This window comes from Gossypium arboreum, chromosome 6 (assembly GCF_025698485.1).
Source record: "Gossypium arboreum isolate Shixiya-1 chromosome 6, ASM2569848v2, whole genome shotgun sequence".
Lineage (NCBI taxonomy): Eukaryota > Viridiplantae > Streptophyta > Magnoliopsida > Malvales > Malvaceae > Gossypium > Gossypium arboreum.
Genome location: NC_069075.1, coordinates 9,578,870 through 9,584,157, shown reverse-complemented (window position 1 = coordinate 9,584,157; position 5,288 = coordinate 9,578,870). Strand labels below are relative to the sequence as shown.

The 5,288-nt window shown below is 32.8% G+C and overlaps 1 pseudogene; it reads left to right on the top strand.

The window, feature by feature from the left end:
- The first annotated feature begins 495 nt into the window (after nt 1-495).
- Nucleotides 496-1,348, top strand: LOC108485059 (serine/arginine-rich splicing factor SR34A-like; annotated as a pseudogene).
- Nucleotides 1,349-5,288: the final 3,940 nt, after the last annotated feature.

Sequence of the window (5,288 nt, the reverse complement as noted above, 5' to 3'; positions counted from 1 at the left end):
AATGGGCAATGGAGCTTGTGAAGCACCGCTCTCTGTTGGAGGAATTGCTCACTTGGTGTCGACTTGATGCTTTTAGTTTGCAATCATACATAGGGGTATAGGAAGGTAGTTGGAAAATCATGGTGGAGTTTCGGTTTTGTTTCATTTTATGATTGGCGATTGTTGCTTTCTTATGAAGCACGGCAAAATGTTCATGGGAGGATGAGGAGACCAAATTAAGTTACAAATATTTTATACCTTGTGGAGCATCTTTGGAGCAAATGAGCTATGGAGCTTGTGGAGCGAGCTCTGTTTGAGGAATTGCTCTCTTGAAGTGCTGGTTTTGGTTTTGCAATAACCTTTTGTCCTTATCTTGAGTAGATGTTGATGACAATGTGATGTCTATGCAGATAGAATTAAATTAACATTTTAATCTGGACTTTCTTTCTTTATTAATTTAGTTCAATTTTTACTCATGCAGTGAGATATTTTTATTAACTTTTTCTATTATCGAAAATGAGTGGTCGCTTCTCTCGCACAATCTATGTTGGCAACCTACCTCCGATATCGAGAGAATGGGAGGTCGAAGATCTATTCTACAAGGTAGGCGTCAAATTTTCTTTTCTGCCAATTCTTTTTATCATATGAGACAGATATAACATTTTCCTAAAGTGTTTTAATTGACTGCAGTGTTAATGAAATTGAAAATTCTATTTTCTTTTTGGTTGATTACTGGTGTTGTTCTATAACACGTATATCTCATTTACAGTATGGTTGTATTTTGGATATCGAATTGAAGATCCCGCCACGCCCTCCATGTTATTGTTTTGTTGAGGTATATATCTCATCTTATATGTTTTCACAGAGGATGTGTATCTAAACTGTAACAATGTCTTTCTATTTCTGTTTGTTTCATAGTTTGACAATTCAAGGGATGCTGAAGATGCAATTAAGGGTCGAGATGGTTACAACTTTGATGGTTGTCGTTTGAGGGTAATATTAAGCTATTGTTATTTTGATGTGTAGTTTATTGGCATACAACTTTTTCTTGATTTGCTTTTCATTGTAATCGATGTAGGTTGAGCTTGCTCATGGTGGCGAGGACAATCCTCAAGTGATCGTCGGGTGGATATGGAGGGTGCAGCTAAATTTGGCGTCTCACGACATTCGAATATCGAGGTCCATCTAATATTTGAACTGTGTATTCCTAATTTACCTATCTAGTTTTATATGTGCTAAGATATCGAGGTCCATCATAACTTGATAATGTGTGCAGGTGGCGCATATGTTTTTGAGCATCTGTTGCTCCTGCTGCTATACTTGCTCTTTTTATGGAGTTTTCTGTAGAGAGTCCCCATTGGCTTTTTAAGGTGATTTGCTCTTCCTTCATATTCTGTAATAATAATTTTACATTCTCTCATTACATGGTCAGCATAAGTTAAGTTTCACTTCTCTTAATAAAACTTAGGTCTAGGTAATGATGTGAATGTTATTAAAATTTACTAGAAAGAAGAAGGAATATTGAAATAATGTTCACATTTTAGAGTTATAGTTCCTGTAATTGTGAACAGTTAGCTTTAATTCTACCATGTATTAACTCTATAGTTTAAAATTCTAAGATTTCAATTGCAATTAGATTCAAGAGTTGATAGGACAACAGACTCATTATCTTGTTTTAAACAAACTCCTCTCACTGAAATTTTAATTTGATGGAGAAAATAACATACTAACATGGAAGCTAGGTTCATTTATGGATTATGCTTTGGTAAATAATCATAATTTATTTAATGTATAGCTTAAGACTTTTATTGCAAGTATTATGTAAGTGCACGATTTGGAGTTTCATTTAGAGCATTCTTAGCCAAATGATGTTTTAGCTCTATTAGTTGATTTTATTTATTATTGCTAGCCCACATTTGAAAATAATTGAAATTGTTCAACTCTATTAGAGCATTTAGGCGAGTTGTTCAACTCTTTTGGTGCTTTCAAGTGAAAATAATTGAAATTGTTCTCTATGTAACTTACAATTTAGTATTTTTGAGCGAAATTAGACTATTGTATTGGTTGTCCGCAATATTAAGCATTCTGAGCATCAATATATTTAGATATTTTGAGGTTTAAAATTGAACTCAGGGAAGAAATAAATATAAAAACAACTAACATAGTGGATCAGGAAAATGCTTTGACATGAGCTGCTTTCTATTTGACTTGTTTACATATCTAAATAATAGATTGTTTGAGGATAGGCCATGGATTTGGTGATATTTATTATTTAAACTATGTAGGTTTTAGATGCAACACATGTACATGCAAAGGCACATGATTAATAACATGAACAATGACTTTTGTCGAAACAAATTCTAATTCTTGCATTATTGTGGCATTATTAAAAATTTATTTTTCCATATCATAATTCAAAGAGATCAGATAATGTGCTTTGACATATGTGGCTTTGAGGGTCGTACAAGTGATTTCCTTATTGGCCTGACTCTGGCTTACAGTGCATACTTTGGCTTTCGTTCGGTGTTTTGGATTCTCTGGCGGTTGAATTGAAAGCATCAAAGGACTTCTCTAAGTTATATCAGAGCATTGCAATACTTTGGCTTCATATAAGCTTGAACCAATTTACATTGTATATTGTTTCTTCTTTTTTTTGATCTTTTCTTTTGATTAATGAGAGGTGATGATGAATTGGCATTCTTTTCTCATGAGGATGAATTTTGTTTTAGAAATTGTAATACTTTATGTGTTTGTGTGTGTTATTTTTATGTATTAAATTACATATTAAATCAATGTTTATGTATTAAATTTAAATTCATTAATTTTTATATTTAGTTTTGAAATTTAAATTTTAATTGAAAATTTCATTTAATTAATATTTTTATTTATCCTTAAAGTATATAGTTTAGATTTCAAATTTCAAAATTAAACATAATATAATATTTTAACATAGAAATAAATATTATTTAATTAAAATAAAATAAATATTTAAAGGTCATATTTTTAGCGGCGTTTTAGTAAAAGCGCCGCTAAAAGTCATGACCTTTAACGGCATTTGTGGGAAAAGCGCCGCTAAAGGTCTTGGTCTTTAGCAGCGTTTTTTAAAAAAGCGCCGCTAAAGGTCCTGGTCTTTAGCGGCGTTTTTTAAAAAGCACCGCTAAAAGTCATGACCTTTAGCGGCGTTTGTGGGAAAAGCGCCGCGAAAGGTCCTGGTCTTTAGCGACGCTTTTCTAAAAAACGCCGCTAAAGACCAGGACCTTTAGCGGCTTTTTTTTAAAAAACGCCACTAATTTTTGCGGCGGTGTATATAGCGACGTTATTTGCGGCGCTTGGGAAAGCGCCGCTAAAAGTATTAGTGGCGCTTATAAACGCCGCTAAAGGCAAAAAAAAACGCCGCTAAAAGTCTGTTTTCCTGTAGTGTATTTACGTCTTAGGGGTTTTAGAGATGTTACAATAAGGCACTCTTAATATACAAGACCCAAGTATATTTATTCTAAGGTATGAACTCATATTCTAATCATGTTGGATTCGATGCCTTAAGTGTAGTATATTCGTTTGTGTACTTATATTTTTTGAACAGATTGATTTAATAAAACTATGCATCAATTACATTAATCCCCTTTGTACATTGTCCTTAATGGTTTTTGCATGCAAAGCAAAATCGAAGCAAATATTAGCTCATTAGTTATCTAATGTTAATTAATACTAAGGGGTATCACATGGTCGGATTGTAATACGAAAACAAATTCTTGTATTAGTAGATGAACCCAAACATGTCCTTAGTCTAATCGAAAATCAGCAATCCGATTGAAAGACTAATATGTTGTCTTTCAAGTCCAACTAGGGAGATGCTTTGTCTTGAACATTAGAGTGGATGACTCTCAGAAGATAGAAACATAGATGTGACTGACTGGATTGACAGTACATCGGATATGACCTAAGTAGAATAGATCCTAAATCTGTTTATTTATTTATTCTCTTGTTACGTTCATAGTGTGACATATCCTTAATTCTGAATGGATGATGGACTATGTATGCTTGACTCATATACTTTGATGTAAGTAAAAGCCCGAGTTCAAATAGATAAGGAGCTGAAAGTTGGTGCGTTGGGTATATGAATTCTGTAGTATGTAGCTGTTGGAAAAAATCTGGTTTGAAAACGAATTTCTTACACAACAAAAAATAAAAATTTTGAAAACGGACCTAGTTTGTGATACTTATAGCAATAAAACCTAGACCAAAATCGTACTTTTGTTTCTGATAGAGTTGTTCCCGACTTTCAACCAATCAATCTTTTTCACTATTCTCGTACCACGAACTACTTCGAGCATGGGCTCGAACCAATTGAATGAAGACACAAAACTAGGAATTCTTTTCTTTTATCTGGAAAGAAAAATTCTCTTCACAAATAGAAACTGGTAGAATTTTTATTTTGAAAAAGTATATTTAATAGCTGAGAATAAATTCTCTCTAGTTTTTGGTATAGTAACAATATCTTAAAGTTGTGTAAATGGCCCTACCAATGCCATCTATTTATAGGTAGAGAAGGTAGAACCCTTATTGAATTAGAGAAGTTTATTTCAACTAGAAGAACGAAATCCTAGTCCTACTAAGATATAGGGGGCAACAAACATAGTTAATATTAACTAGGGTTAGCCGTCCACCCTATTAACATAAGGGGCTTTTAGGCCTCTTCCATATCGGGTCTAATTACAAGTACTTTTCGGGCTTTGAACTAAATATTTTATAATTTGATCCAACCCAATATTTTTTTACTATTTCCCAAAAAATAGACTTCAATATATAATAAATAATTTTCTCTTTCCAATTTTACCCCCAGTAAAATTATAACGATTTACCCCTAATAAAATTTCAAAGAAAATATATTTAATATTTCACCATTCAACTTGTTCACTATGACCGTATGATTTATTTTCATTTTCGGGCTTTAAAATAGTAAAAAACATAAACTTCTTCTTCCGATGATTTCTGAGTAATCCATGTTCATTTGCAAATGAATCATTTCTCATTTTCGTTTCCATTTCCATTTTCATTGGGGAAACTACATTCATTTCCAGATAATTCCATTTCTCCATTTCAAAGAAAACCATAATCATTTCTGAATGTTTTTTATTTCTCTATTTTTATTCATTTCGATTCAAACACGCAATTCATTTCTAGTTTCAACAAGCTAGCGAAAGGACCGATCGTGTAACACCCCTTACCCAGCCTAATCACCGGACCCAAGTTACGAAATGTTACCACAGTAATCATAAAAGAAGACACTAAAATTAATCATGCAACATTCA